Source organism: Melospiza georgiana, chromosome 2 (genome assembly GCF_028018845.1).
Source record: "Melospiza georgiana isolate bMelGeo1 chromosome 2, bMelGeo1.pri, whole genome shotgun sequence".
Classification (NCBI taxonomy): Eukaryota; Metazoa; Chordata; class Aves; order Passeriformes; family Passerellidae; genus Melospiza; species Melospiza georgiana.
In genome coordinates, this window is record NC_080431.1 from 84,485,192 (window position 1) to 84,501,787 (window position 16,596).

A 16,596-nucleotide genomic window follows, 5' to 3' on the forward strand; every position below is an offset into this window, starting at 1 on the left:
GTTATGCCTGCCCTTTGTGCCGGCTTTTCATTTTCCAGTTTGGGGGTAGTTGCATTTCTAGGGCTCCCATCTGTCATAATTTAGTGTTTCTTCAGCACTTTTTCTCATCTTAGGAAGCCATTCAGCATGTCCAAATATTGCTTTATGCCCGCATGGACAATGCTCGCTGTCGTTGGCGACGTCTATTCTGTTTCACAAAGGGAAGCCTTGCAGTACATCTGAGTGCTGACTGAAGGCAAAGATGTCTCTTTGAGCCACTGGGTTGTAAAGAGATGAACTCACTGGCTGTCCTCTCTCAAAGCTTTTCAAGAGCCTGACTGTTCATGGGGGATTCTTTGCATGGACCACAATTGAACCCAGCTCTTCCTGTGATTGCTATTTTGCAGAGGGTGGCACTGTGTAAAAGTAGGCATGGAGTTCTGTTGCACTGAAGGAAATATCCCCGATACCCATTGGTTAGAGCTAAAAGGCTGAATTCACATTTTCTTAATTGGAAGATACATGCTTTCAGGGGGGTACCATTTTGGATGGTGTTTCTCCCAGCCCTGTCTCCCATCTGAAGTGGTATTCTTCACTGCTCTTCTTTATTAGTGAGCAGCAGCAAGAAAGGTCACTTTGAAAATGCATCTACCCACAAGTGGGAAAGGGGAACGGGGTCAAAGCAAGCAGAGAGGTAAATGGATAATGCAGCAAGTTAGAACTAGGTCACGAGACCCATCTTACAATGCCAATCTTTGAGAAAATAGTCAGAGCTCTGTTACAACTGAGAAAGTAGGGGCTTCTGCCTCTGTGTTTCATTAAGAGCAGGTCCATTGTCACAATGCCAACACAATGCCAAGAGGTGGGGACATCCATTCCAGTGGCTACGACAAGGTTAGTACGGCCTCAGAGATTTTGTATGTTCCCTTGGCAAATCAGGAAATCCCCTTGCCTCGGTTTCCATTCTCATAGTGCCTCTCTGTCTCACAGAGCCACTCTGAAAATTTTTTCCAGTCTTCTATTCACTTGCTTTTGTAAAAGAAACTCCTTGCATTTGAAAAATCAGCCATGGTTAGAAAGCAGCTTTCAAGGGTTCTGCCAACTTTGTGTTGAAGAAAGTACAATTAGCTTAATTATTAGGGAAATGAGGTTTCTTAAATATAGATTGTAATTATAGAGAGATCTAAGCTCAGACTTGATTTAACAGGAAAAGTGCCACAGATTGCCTGACTACTGACACTGTTATTTACTGGCCCAGGCAAATGAGATTCCAGCACAAGTTTCTGCTCCTGTAGAAATCAAAGTAATGAGTTTTGCTCCAGGAGTATCAGTTGTTAAGCTCTTCAGTTGCAATGCACCTGAAATTTCAACTCAAAAGTTTCAGTGAGAAATCCTTCAGGTTAGATTGACTTGTATTTCACCTTAATTTGACATTGTTCTAAGACAGACCTGGAAGACTTTCAGGTGTGTGTTTGGGTTTTAGTTAGGATTTTTTCCCATTTTGCACAACTACTGCACCAGATGTGACAGAAGAGGCTCAGTAGGGACTGAGATAACAGGAATTCTCTGAAGCCAGGCAGAGGTGCACTAAAACAGTTGGGGATGACTGAGTGTTGGAAGAAATCTGTATTTCATTAAGTCAGGAGCACTGTGTGCTTTCTGGAAATGTGACTGGTAAGGAAAAGGAGTGATCTCTGCTATTTCTTACTCAGTACCTGCATCTACTCACTGACATCCATGCCAAATTTTAAATTAATTTAGCCCTGCTTTGCTCTTCTGTGTGGTAAGTGCTAGGTGGATTTCAGACAGATGGGTTGTCAGCAGCTTAACAGATACACTCACCTCATTCTGATGCTTTCACTTATTTATTTATTTTAAAGGCACCCCATTTTCCTCTGGCCATTTAAAATACAAATCAATAAATAAGAATGTCTGAAGGAGCTCTAGAAGGATTAGGGATTGTCTCCCAAGAGGCCGACTGACATTTCTGCTCTCTGAAAGTCCCTGCTCAGCTGCCTCTTCAACCAGCAAACCTTGATTCCAGCAGCCATCTGATTAAACAACAAAGCATCAGCAAGTACTAAAAATCCCTTCTCTTGGGCCACTCTGCACTGACAGCAAGGGCAGAAACAGAAAATGATGAAAAGGGAGCAAGTCTTTTGGTGCAAAACATGTCTCTTGGTACCCTATAGAGAGCTGGAAGATGAAATGTTTTCCTTTGTATGATCCTGGCTGGTCTGCTGCTTGCTGTGTCCTAATAGCCTGGATGCTGTTTGTAAGTAGACAGAGGTTTGATTTGTATCCTATGCACCACTGTGTGTGTATGTGAGGTTGTGCAAATAAGGGCTGTTAACTCCATGATTAGACTCAGGTATCCAAACATTACTCCACGTGAAATGATGTTTTACAGAATCTCCTCTGTGAGACATTACCATACCTTCCCACAGTGTCCTTGCCCCTTGTTCTGTCTCTGGCAGCCCCCTCGATGTGGAGCTGCAGACAGCTCCGGTGCTCTGCCTTGGCTTGCACGTGTAACCCAGCTGATGCTCTTTTGGCCAACCCCAGACCTGTCCTAACCCAGGGCCCTGCAGGGCTGCCCAGCTGGTCTCTAGAGCAGTGCCAGGCTAACACAGCCATGATGATTTTGGGGCCTGATTAACATCCCCCTCCAAATACCAGCTGGGGGGGTTCCATGGGACAGGGTGCAGGAATACCTGCTGCAGCTGGTGCTTGATGTGTCTTGCCCCTGTGACTCACAGACCTAATAATGTTGCCAATTTTAGGGGTTTTTTTTTTTCAGTAATGTTGTTATAGTTGGTATATTTCTTAAAGTCGCAGCTCTTGGTGACATGCTATTACATGGAAATCCAGCCTCCTGCTATTTTCTTTTTAAAGGAAGTTTCTAGTCCTTCTGGGTAGACAGAGGAGATTTATATTAAAAGGAATGGAGAGAATGGAAAAGAAAAATTACTATGTGGGGTTTATTTTAAGGAAATCACTTTTTTTTAGGCAAGCATCCTGCATTTGGAGGAAGGGGTTAAGTTATTTGTTTGGGGTTTTTTTTCAATCTTTAAGGCCACCTTTATCAAGGTAGATTTGCCACTTCCATCATATGCCACAAGAGTAATTTATTCTGGGCTGGACATATCCTATAACAACCAATGCAAAAAACGTGAACATTGTTGTATTTTGAGTTTGTTGAGACTAGATGACACTGCTTTCAGGTATTTGACCAGCCTGACTTTAGTTTTCAAACCCATACTCTTGCTCAGTATGGGAGGTAATTCTCAAATCACACTTGAGTTCTGATCCTTTGCTAATGGGAGACAGTTGTGGAATTGACTGAGGGGTTTCTACTCAGAAGACTGAGCAAATACAGGAGCTTTACTCCTTCTCTCTCAAATTTGCCTTTTAATTTTTGCATCTGAATTATGAACTGCCACCTCCAGTAGCCACTGCTATGAGCAAGGAGCATTAATATTGATGTTGGGAGGTCCTGCTGCTGTACAGCAGAGATATTTAAGTGTCAGAATGATCAGGGATAGTATCGGAGTAAATAAACTCAAGGTCCAATTTGTATTTTTTTTTTATTTATCTTCCCTCACCCCCCACCCCCCCAGTCAGAATTAATAAAATAAAATAATTTTAAAAAATAATTTAAAAGAGGGGGAGAGCAGTGAAGTGACAGATCCTCTGTGCTGCTTACTCAATTGGTTTGTAACATTTTCTGCCTTGCCGGCTTCTTTCTCTCCCTGCTGCCACCTGTCAGGGCAAAGGCAGCGGGACAAAGCTCAGTGCCAATAGAGCTGTGCTATCTGATGGCAGCAAGCCACAGCCTGTCTCTGGAAGCAAAAAGAGGCTTGATGGCCAAGAGGTTTGGGACAGTGGCTTGCAGGTCTGCAGTAGGGATGGGAAGAAAATGTCAGAGCCTCTTCATTGTGTCTCTTTCTCATAAAACTGAATGAGCAGAGCTGATTCTGGGCTTTTTTCTTGTGGCAGAAACTTTCAGGACTACTGTTATTACCTTTTCCTGTGGGAAAGTCAGAGCTAGTGTTTTAAGCTGCCATAGAGGACAGTGATGCTGCCTGTGACCGTGAGCAAGGCACATTGGTTGTGGCTCCTCCTCCTGCCTGCACAGTCACCCTGACCTGCTCCTGAGTGTGCTCCCAGGCTCCTGTGTGTCACCCATGGGGATGGTGGGATAGTTATTGATGCCAAAGTGGCACTGCCTTTTGAGGGTGGCTTGTAAAGCTCCTGAGAGTGTGGAGAGTGAGAAGGAGCTCCTTTCCCAAGTACCTTCCTCCAAGGCAGTGGAGGCAGAAAGAGCTGCCCAGCGTCAGTAGAGGGCCTGTGGAGGCGGCTGCTCCCTGTCCAGCTGCAGCCCTCTCCACAGGCAGGGAGCCCTGCAGGCCAGCAGCTGTGCTTGCACAGGCCCCCTGGCTGGGCACCTCAGCTGAGCCAGCCTCCTCCATGGCCAGCTGGAGAGAGAACTGACACCAGGACCCTCTGGTACTTTCCTTTTGCAGCTAACTGCGTGGATATGGCAGCATAATGAGATACATTTTTGTAGTTAGCTGCTGGTTTGCTGCTGGTGACTGATGCCAAAACCAGGGTGCTCTGCATCATTACAAAGAGATCCAGCATAGCTGGGGTCACCACTGCCACAGTGCGGAGTGATGTCATGCAGGTGAAATAAATACAGCTCAGGTAGGAGAGATAGGTCTTTTCCACACTGAATGCCAGCAGTGCAGTTGACGCTCATAATATTTTCCCTTGGAATTCAGACTGTGCAACTAAAGTCTTCAAGACAGCCCTCTTTTCCACAGGCCATCAAAGAGCAATGTCTTGACCAGGCCATGGTGGCAGCAACGATTGCAAATGGGTTGGGAATGGCAATACATGAAGGATGCAAATAGGTAAACTCTATTCTCCAGGAATGTCCTGTGTGACATCAAGACTTTGTGGAGGATTTGTCTGATTGGGGATTTTTTAGTTGGTTTTTCTTTTTTTGTTTGTTTTTTGGTTTTGTTTTTAAGAAAGCTGTGTTTACTTCCCTTCTGTCTCTAGACTCTTCCTTGCCTCTGAAGCTTTGCTTTTTTTGCCCTCCCCATTTAGGGCATTTCTGTCTCAGATGTTGCTTTTGATGGGAATTTTTTTTCCCCTTACCCATCTTAGTTTCTTCTGACCCCAATTCTGTTTTTATAATGAGGCCATGCTAATTCGTGCTGAGAGCTTATGAGTTTTCTTTAAGCACAGGGAGAGGTCACTGTGAAATAGCTGGGGGTGTTTCTTTCTTCCCATGGCTGCTGTTCAAAAGGTTTGATCAATTTATTTCCTATCACTATCAAACCATTTCCTGGCTAAATTAACAGTGGTGCCTTCTGCAAGCATTAGGCTGGGGTGGGGGAAGGAAGGAACAAATAAATTGATGGAGGAGATGGGGATAGAAAGACAGGTTAAGAAAGAAGTTATGGGAAGAATTTTCTGGACCAGAAAATGTCTACTGATGCAAATGCTGCCAGCTTTGTCATTCCATGGCACCAGTGGAACTGGCAAGGTAAAAGCAATTTATACAGTTACTAGAGAGAAGTAATCAGCTGGTACCTTGCAGTGGTCTGTAAGCAGATCTGCCAATTGTCTTTATTATTTGAAGACATGCCTTAAGGGAAGCCCTTTTTTGGGCTGTTTACTTAGTTACATAGAAGGTCCTGTCCCTTAGCAAGAGCCTTATCATCATTATTAGTGGTAATACAATAATAACAGTAATAATGCAGGCAAATATAACTTCCTCCTCAATGAATGCTCTTGGAGACTTTTTAAAAATTTTTATTATTATTATTTCTATGAAAAAATCAACATCCTCATGCTGGGCTCTAATTACCATTTTTATGAGAACTACATGTTCTTCTATTCATACAAGAAGATTTATTTATCGAGGATTTCTATTCCAGTGCTGCTTTTGCAGCATTTATCTCTTCATCCTTAGCAACAAGGGTTGGGGTGGTGGGCTAAATGAAAGGCCTGAGTTGCTTGTATGGATGAAAAGGTGAAAGCATCAGATTTCTTCATCAGGAGAAAAAGCAGAAGGATCAAATTCCTGGTCAGAATAAATTGGTACAGATCCAGTGGAGGCTGTGATTCCATATTGCTTCTTGCCATTGCAAACTTTCACACAAATGGAGAAAAAGAGAGATCAGTTACTCTCTGTATAATTAAGTACTTTTGCAGACCCAGCAACATCTCATCCTGATCTGGGGAACAGTTTAAAAAGTGAAAAATAAAATCAGCTCTTTTAGCTACCCCCTAACTTGAAACTTCTTGGCCTTAGTTCATACAAGCAGAGCAGTTAAAACCAAAACCAGAGCAAGATCTCTTCAAAGTGGGTAACTAGAATTATGCCCTCTTTCAGATGAGATCTCTGCTTGTGCTTTTAGCAGTGACATCTCCATTACTTTGTCACTGTGTCACTGAGTCACCCTGTGATGTGTAACTGCTCCCAAGTCCAGCTGCTCCACTGTTCTTTCCCGCTAACGAGCTCCCCACTCACATGAGAAACTTTTGCTGCAGTGTCTGTCATTGCACTTTGTGCTTTTCTCATTTCTGTTTGACCAGTCCTCCAGGTGAGGCAGATCTTTGTTTATTCATCTTCCTCTTTCCACATTGACAGTGTTTTCTATATGTCACCAGTCCTCTTCAAAAGCAGACTCTTACTTTTATGTTAAGATTAATAATGAAAATATTAAACAAAATTGTTTTCACTCCCTAAGGAGCACCATTAATAAATTTCCCTTTCAGCCTGACCAGTGGAAAGATCTTTCATAAATTCCTTTTTTGCCTAAAAATTCTTTACTAATGCCATCATCTACATCTTAAATAATAATCAGGAACTGTATTAATAGTCAGACACTGTATCCAATGTTTTACTTAAATGGTAATAGATTAGTCTTTACTGCATTTCTTTTGTTTAAAAATCACCTATCTGAAAAGGCAATCAGGGTTTTTTTCAGCTTTTGTAAAATCCATAATGCATTTTATATTATTTTCCGCTTGCCTTTATGTCTTTAATTGCTTGTACATGTATTGCATACTGCCAGGATCATATAACTAAACCTGTAGTTGCCCAGATCACTTTTTTCCCCCCTTACTTGTTTTATTTTAAATCAGGTATTCTGCCGTTGTGTAACATCCTTCTATACTGACAGATGTGCAAAGATTCTTGCAGCTTATCCTGCAATATCCCTTATCAGTTCTTTAAACATTCTGGGGTGAAAGTTCTTTTGTTCCACCTCCTTGAGTGCAGTATTATCTCAGAGTTTACTTCCATTTTCTCATCCCCAATAGCTATACGGCCTTGTCCTACACTCAAGTATCACCACTGCTATTAAAAAATTAAGCCAAGTTTTCATTTACCTTTTTAATCCTTGCACAGACTATGTTGCATCTCTAATTCATGTCCATTGTATAGGATTTCTACTTGTTTTTGCTTTGTTGTCCTGCCAATATATGATCAAAGAGTATTTGTACTCTTTTTTAAGTTTTTTATAAGTATCCATTTTCAGGGATTGCATATTTTTCCTTTTGTCAAGTATCACTTTATTTGTACACTTCTGGACCATGAAAGAGAATAAATTCCTCATTGCCTTTATCTTTCTTCTGTTCCTGATAGGTCCTCCCATTACACGAACATAATTTTTGTGGGATTTTCTGTTCCTTACTGGGGATGGGTAAACTGCAAAAGAACTGTGTGCAATCATTTAAAGGTGTCATTGTGTGATGAGAGAGAACATGCAAGGTTTGCCCAATTAATACCCAAGTGCACTAGAAAAACATTAAAATCCCACTGTTTCATGTCCTCCAGATCACGTATTTTAAAAAAAGGCTGTAAACTTCTGTATTTAAATAAGCAAGCTTAATCAATGGGTTCAAATGCAGCCTCTGCACCTGAAATTTGGAGAAGTTTTCAACAAAATCCCAAGCCTTGCATCTTGAATTTGTGTCTGTTTTGAACATGCATTTGTGGACTCAATAAGGAAGGGAAAAAATTGTCTCTGCTGCTCCAGTAATGGGTAGGAGGAACTGTCTCATTGTGAATATTACTTCCTGGGACAGATTATAGCTATTGAGGTAGAGAAGAATTAGGAGACCTCAGGATGCCAACAGGTGAGATCAATCCAGACTTCAGCAATGCTGATGCTGTGGCTTTCTTGCTCTCCTTCCATACAAAATGAGAGCAAGCAAGGTGCCTCCCAGATTACTGCTTGGTGAAGATTAGACAAGATGGAGTTTTCTTGGATCTGAGCTTATTTGTATTCATTGGAGCCCTCGACGCCCACCTCAATTCCAGCAATCTAAAAAATAATGGTTACGTTTAAGCTTTCCAGCAAATGCCCACAACACAGATCATTATCATTGGAGTGACAGGAGGGAAAGAGTGGATGAGGAGGAGAGGCAGGAATCTGCATCCTTCTGCAGCTGCTGCTGCTGGATTTGCATTGTGCGACACTCTAGTAGATAAGACAGAGGTATTTTTCCCAATATAAATGCATGTGTCTGTCCTAGCAGTGAAAGCAGGGCGCCTGTGGTTGCACACAAACATTCACAGGTCCACAAACAGTGATTTTAGAAGAGCTCAGAGCTACCACAGTGTCTGCAACCATTGCATACACAGACAGTTGAGGCTGTGCAAGCATTCCTACAGATACCCTCAGGGAACTAAAAACCCCAGACTCCCAGGACAACTGTATTTTCACATGGACTTTCTATGGGCTACTCATTAAAAAAGCAAAGGAATACCCCAAGAACAGAAAACAGCTTTAGCAAAAATAAAGGGCATGTACTGGGGAGCTGACCCTTGCACCCTTGTGGCCCAAGCAGGCCCCCTTTCTGTAACTCTCCATAGCCTACTGTGTTGCTCTTCTGTAACCCTTGGACTCTAGTAACTTGCGATTTGGGTTATTTGAGGGAACAGTGTTAGCAGAAGAGTTCTGTCTTTTAAACCAGTGTGTGTTATCAGAATTTTAAGCTGTGGTGTTAAAAAATATGCAATTGTGCACAGAGCAATTTGAACCTGCCTGGCCACGCCAGTTTCTTCTTTTGACCCTCCCTAAGCTCAAATCCTCATGAGATACCAAGTTTAGCAGTAACTGTTTTCCTCTCTTTTCCATAGGAGATGAGTGAGTAGTGTAGGATATTGGTGAAAAAACTTTGTATTCTGAAGCTTGTGAACCAAATGGTCAGGACAAGAGTGGCTGGGTTACCTATGTGCAGGTATCTACTACTGGTTTACACACTCTGGGATATTTGAGATTCCACTGGAGTCCAGCACAGATTATACATGGCCTGTGCAATTCAGGACACCCAAGCAGGATACCCTATGGTCCTTAAGATGGCATCAGCTGCCTGTATTTAGGGAACTGAATCACAGCCTACTTGATTCACAGGAAGGTGTATAATAGTTTAGTATTGGATCTCAACAAAACCTGTGTACTCAGCACAGTGAAAAATACTTTATAGTGTTAATAGCCAATATCTTTGCATATACAGAGACAGAACTATAACAGCAATAAAAGCTACACAGACAGGATTCAAAGGCTAATTATCCAAATGCATTTTCCCTTTCCCTTTTGTTTTTATTCCCTGCATTTTTTAGCAGCAGAGAGAGCAACTGTGCATATAGCTAGTACTGTGACCAAGTTTTGTATCTTTCTGATTTGAGCATGTCAGGGCTTTATAACAATGCCGTTTCAAAGTCTCAAGCTCCAGTGCCAATTTATTTGCTTTTTGCTGAGGGGTTTTATTCTCAGCCTCATAGGCACTGACCTGTATGGTTGCAGGAAACTGTAATAAGGGAATTTTTCAGCTGGCTCTGGTGAAGCAGCAACCACATCACAGCAAGTCCATCACTACTTGATGTTAGCATGTTTTGAGGAGGCTGTAGGAAGTTTAGCACATGTGTTGGAAAACATTTGACTGTCTTTTGGTAGTTTTGGTAATGAGAAGTGAAGGGCTGGGTGCACAGTGCAGACTTCTTGGCATCACTCATCTCTCTTCAGGGGTGCCTTGGCTGACACCAGCTTCCTTTGCTTTTGAGTGGCACCAGCCTCTGCAAAATATCACCCTAGGAATTTTTGAATGGGAAAAAAAACAGGCTGTAGGGGAAGTTGAACTCTTACACTCCACCAAACATGGGAACCACTGCATTGCATCTCTGAGAAGTGTTCCTTCTTGAAGTAAAAGGTAACATTTAAGCACAACAGACCTGGAATATCTGTTCCTGGGGCAACCTCCAAAAGGACTTTTATCCCTTCCACTATATAATTTCTGGTGGAGGAAGGAATTCAGGTCTCTCAAGTGTTGTTTCATCTAGGTTTCCCAAGGAGCTTCTACTGGATCTCTTAAAAGCTTTTTTCTGTGGTTGCTATCACCTCTGCCCTCTGCCAGTCGGGTGTGTATGGTGAGAGTGACCACTGTTCACTGTTTCTAAATAGGTTTGTATATACTATACTGTACATCCAGCTGTGAAACCCTGATTCTGCAGATTTTATTCCAGGAAGTATCTGACTCCACCCGAAAATATTTACCATTTCATAGTAATTTTTTAAAGAAAAACAGATCTAGATTGTCTGAGAAGTGTACTTGAACATAAATTTTTTTAGGCCTAAAAGGTGATGAGCAGAAAACTAAAACATAGGTATTCCAAGATGTGATTCAGTGGACTTGCCATAGGATAGGGAGGGAAGGAAGAGGACAAAGACACCCAATAAGATGATGACAAAAGAAAGCATCTCATTAGCTGAAGAAGCTCTGGCAGTCATATTTATTTGGTAATTCTTCATACAGTCCTCCCTCATAATAGTGGCACAAGGGAAGTGGGACTGGTCTACAAGTAGTGGTATTAATTCTGCTTGGAAAACTTCAATTTAGGCTAGCAAAGAGCTTGAGGGAAGAATAGGTTTTCTTCAAAAAGGAGGAAGTGTGCATGTGTGTAGCTGTATCTCTGGAGGAAAGTGGGCAAGGATCAGAGGTGGGAAGCCAGTGACAGAGATCATTTTTGGTAAGTGGAAGGTAAAAAGCACCTCTCCTCCGCTCAATACATATTGTTCTTTTTAACATCAAGAATGTAATTTTCAATTAAAGATTGCTGGGAGCATGAGAGGGCATGGGGAGCAGCACAGTCATGATGCTGATGTCAGCAGTGGGACTGCCACTACCAATGTGCTTGCCCTTGTTAAGGACCTGTTCAGACATACATGGAAATCTGAATCCCTGATTTGACTGCATTTGTTTACATGATGATTCTTCCAGCTCCTGTTCTCTTCCCACACCCATCTTTGGTTCCAGCAGTGTCAGAGCACCCTGTACTCCTGTATTTACTTATCCTCATAATATTCCATGGTTAGACCAGAACATGGTTATCCCAGTTTGCAATTAGGATAGTCTGCTTAAGGAGCTGGACTACTGATTTGGTTGTATCTGCATTAGGAATGGTGTAGACCTGTAAGAATAGATTTGTAGAGTTGAAAAGGACCTGAATGTAATAATTTCAAGGGGATTTGCTTTGAACAGAATCTAGCTTTGAACTGAATGTCCATTAGCAGGTGGAGGACAAATGATGTGTATCTTATTTCAATAGAAAAAAAATCCAGACTGCAGCCTTATAGACAGCTCCAAGACTCAGGCAGTGGGGATGGCAATTCACTCCATTAACACATTTATGCTCTGAACTGAAACACTTTTGTTGATGCACGAGAAATCATCTGCTACCTTTCAAAATGCCTAAGGATGTCCTGCCTGCTTCAGAATAGAGAAAGTCTCCCTTAGATCTGATGTCATATTTGCCATCCTTGTGCAGATACCTCACATACAGTGAGGCAAATCAAATTACTTCTATGTGGGTAACTGAACCAAACCTAGAAGGCTGGTAACAGAATGGTAAAACAACTCCTTCACATCCTTTAAAAAGTTCCCATCGAACTGAGAATATTCTGTGAAATATCTGTGTGTTATTTAAAAGATATGTAGATGGGACACTTAGGGACATGGTTTAGTGGAATTTGGTAGTGTTAGGTTGGACTGAATGATCATGTAGGTCTTTTCCAACACAAATCTGATTTTATGATTTTAGAGTAATGTGACATTAGAGGACATGTGTTTTATATAAAAGTGGGATCTGGTCATTGATGATGCCTGTTTGCTAGAATTAGATATGAGCATTGTTCCCACTCCACCACTAGCTTCACTCCCAGTATTGCACAATTTAATCCAGCTCGGCAGGGCACCAGAGCCACACAATAATTTTGCTTGATCCCCGTTTATGACCAAAACTAGTCACAGAAGGGACACAAAAGGGACTCAGTCTCTCTTCTGAGATCACAAAAAGGACTCCAGCTCTCTTAGTTCTTCTTGGTGGCTTTCATGGGAGCTGTCCTATCAGGCTTAAATTAGATGTGGTGTTTAGTTGTGCTTGGATGGCAATGTATCAAAAATATGTAGTAAAACTCAGTTTGAAACTTGAAGAAATTGCAGAATTGTTCTTTTAACCTGTATTTTCTAGCACTGTAATTGCAAACCCCTGTAAAAAGTCCTATTACTGTAACCTGGTATAACTAATAACTGAAAGGACTGGTTTTTAGCTGCAGTCTCCTTGCAAAATTCCACCTTAGACTGTTTATTCTCCTTGAACTCTTTTAAAAATATCAAGTAGATACCAAAGTCTTCTGCACACTTTCCTGTGATAAGTTTATTCCATAACATGACTCTTTAAAAAACTCAGCCATTCCCCTCTAAAGAGGGCTGCACTTTAGCAGCAGGTGTAAAAAAAGGCCAGTATTCTACAGGGTATATGTAAATCTTCTGAAGCCTTTGCGATAAAGTGCAGTATAACTGTCTGATGATAATATGGTTTGGAAACATTGTCCTTGCTATACACCTTGTAGTTGGTTGAATGATTTACTGACTAATTATCTGATAGGAGGCAGCAGTAACTTACCCCCAGACCATGCATTAGAAACATTGATAAAAAAGACAGCCGTAACCAGCATGGCTCACCATGATATGTACAAGGTGGGGCTCCCCTTCAATTAATAGTATCAGCTAATTTAACCCTGCAGACAGCAAGGTTCCTATAAAAACGCTCTGTAGGAAAATGTGGAACCAGCGCTGAATGGTGTAGGGACCGGGTGTCAAAAGATTTGCAAATGACCAAGGTACTTAATGACACCATCACCTTGATATTTACTAAGAAGGTTTCCCTTTGGAAATCTTAGGTCACTGAGAGCAGTGGGAAAACTGGCACAATGACAACTTATCCCTGGTGAAGTAGTACCAGAATATTTAAACAAACTGGACACAAATAGGTCCATGAAATCTGATAGGATATTTGCATGAATACTGAGGGAGATAACTTATGTCATTGTGAAGCCACTCACTGATGAACTGATGAAATATGAACTAGGTAAGTGGACAGCAGAGTGGATTGAAAACTGAAGACAGCCAGAGAAGGTACAAAAGGCAGTGGGCACAAATTGCAATACAGGAAATTCCATTTAAATGTAAGAAAACCCCTTTCCTTACTGCAAGGGTGCTCTTACTGGAACAGGCTGCCTAGAGAGGTCTTCATTCTTGGAGAGGACAATAAAAATTGGACATGGCCATGAGCAGCTCTTTCTAGATAACCTCACTGACCAAAGGGGACAGACTAGGTGATCTGCAGTGGCACTTCTCAATCTCAGCAATTGTTCTGTGAGTCTGGGTACTAATGTTTGCCATGACAATGTCTGTGTTATTAGGTTCACAGCTCAAAAGTAGAAAACATAGAACTGCTGGATGGACAGAGGCTAGTAGGTGAAATAAAAACAACCAAGACCTTTACATTTCTTGTAGAAGTTCTTGAACTCATTTTGATGTGTCTGAATAGTATTTCTTGGCTGTTTGCTTTTCCAAACTTCATGAAAGAGCTGCCAGTCACAAAACCACTTTATCTTCTGGTAAGGTTTCCTACTCTTGTAAGCACAGAAATTTGTTATTCTTTTTTTTTTTAAGAGTCTCTGCTCTCACTGAAAAAGTCAAAGGCAGAACTGTGGGTTCACAGAATAATAAATAAAAAAAAAGAATATATACAAAATGCTGTCTTTCCCTTTAAATCTTAAATGAATGAATGTATATTCACCTGTAGGTGTGACACAAATACAGTGCAGAGAAGGGATGATGAAGGAAGAAAAACTCTCTCAATGCAGTCCAGGTTCTTCAGAGGTATTCCATGGATTCACTTGCATATTGAGATGATTCCCTTGATCTTACCTGGGTAACCTGGTCTTTCATGTTTTAGAATGAAATCTGATGACTCTGCCAACACCATGAAGGTGCACAGCAGATATAGCAGAACCAGCACTGCTATGCCAAAAGCTAAAAGCGTAAGTGGAAGTAAGGGCACAGATGGGCTGCAGATTCCCTATCATACAAATCTTGTGCATGTGAAGAAATTAAAAGGCCGCCTTGGTGAGCTCTAAAGACAAGAATTTGGCTTTGGTGGTCAGAAGAAGAATAGATGCTTAAGAGTTTCCTTTATCAACAGAGCATGTTTGCTGTTAAGCCACTGCAGAACAATAAGCTTTCTGTCTAAACAATTGTCTGTTCCCACCACAGCACTTGTATGCTGAAAAGATAGAGGAACTCAAGGTTCTGATAGAAAGTATTGATCTTTTAGTTGAGGTCAACAAGTGGTGATGAGAAGGCAAGACAGAAGGATGGCAAAGTGTAGGCTCTGTTCATATTTTTTTCCAGGAGCATCCACTTGAAGAAACCAGAGGAAAATGTCCTTGTTTCGTTAGTTCATTGTAAAGATCTCCCTTCTTCAATTGAGACATTTAGCCTCTTGGGAAAGACAACTAAACAGAAATCCATTTACCTTTCACATGTTTTTCATAATTTCCCCTGCTACTTTGGTTAATTAATTATCACCGCTATTTGTGTTTAAACAAGGGGTCTGTCTCCCTCCCTCTTCCCAAGCCCATCTGCTCCTCCATGACCTTGCTTGTGAAGTCATTGCTGTGCTGATTTTGTGAAAGCACAAACACTTCCCCAGCAACAGACAGCTGTGTCGCAAAGACAGGGCTGTGACCTCACAGCAGGAAGGACTGAGCTGGTGGTGGGGGAGAGATTTTCTCCCACAAACACAGAAGCTTTTGATGATAACAGAGAGGAAGGCAAGGCGTTATTATATCCAGAACAAATGATCTTGCTGTTTGACTGCTTCTGCTTTAGATGTTGTCCACTGCTTTAAATTCTCTTCTTCAAAGAACCTTTTTTAACTTGTATGTTTTTCATGCAAGGGGACTGGCTTCTCCTTTAGATTTCAGCTCAGAAGACATCTCCAGGAAGGAGTAGGGGGTGGATTTAATCACAGAGGACATGGGCCTGAGTTTCTACAAAGCCAGTGAGGTTTCCAGATCCAAATTTTGATTTGTGCAGTTTGGTCAAACAAACCTAAGTCTAAAGAGGCAGTCTCATTTTTTTATTCTGACTGTTCATGGATTCTGTCTTAGTCTACTCCTACCTAAACTGCCTCTCCTCTGAATGAAATCAGGTGGTGCAATCCAGCAATGACAACTTTTTTTTATAAACATTTGCATGACTGGATGAGAAGTGGAAATCGGGTCTCATGATCACAAAGCATTTTTAATGTAGATGCAGCAAGACACATCAAAGCTAAATAACATACAATTGGTACTTCACAAGCTGTCTGCAGAAACTGCCTCTATATGTATTGATTGTGAGGCTACAGAAAATGTATCTTGATCAGTCTGTTGCTGTCTTCTTCCTCGGCTGATTGCTTGGTTGTTGCATGAAATGCCAGTCTTCAAAGACGCGCGCCTCCTTCGTTAGCTGAAAGTAGCCCATGTTTCCAACACAAGGCATTGCTGCTTATTGCCTGAGAACAATTTATAGAGTACTGTGCTGCCGTGATAGGCTAATCAGGTCAAAACACCTCTCCCTTCTGGATTTATTCCATGATTAAATCACACTCCTTCAGAGCATGCATGATGGCTCTCCACTGATAGGACCCAGAGCCAAGCATTAACTTATCTGGAGTCCATTTCCTTTGGACATGGAGGTGATAGGGAGGATGATAGCACTTACCCTGCACCTTGCCTTCAGCACATCTCACTCAGCCATGGGGATGGGTGGCACTCAGCAACACCAGGCTAAAATGACAATACTGAATCACACTGAGTGGAAACTATTTCTTCAGGTTTCTTTCTTCCTTATGTTGCCAAACTAGAAAAAAATATTTTTCAGATTTGCACATTTGTATATCCAAGAACGAAGGCACCACCTACCTTTTCTGATTTTTTTTTTTTTATATGTGGAGGAAGTTGGAAGGAGGGTGTAAGAAGATGACTGAAAGAAAAGACTTTTTTTAACTAAGTGCTGTTTACAGCACTTGACAGAGTTTAAGGGACCTTACACAAATACTAAGTATTGGAGGTTGATTCTAGGGAAAAACCAAATCCTTTGTGTCCCATTGAATGTCCCTCACCCAAGTATTGCTTTATTTCATGTCTGATTCATCCTTAACATCCTGTCCACCTGCTGCAGTCATTTACTTTGTGTCCTATT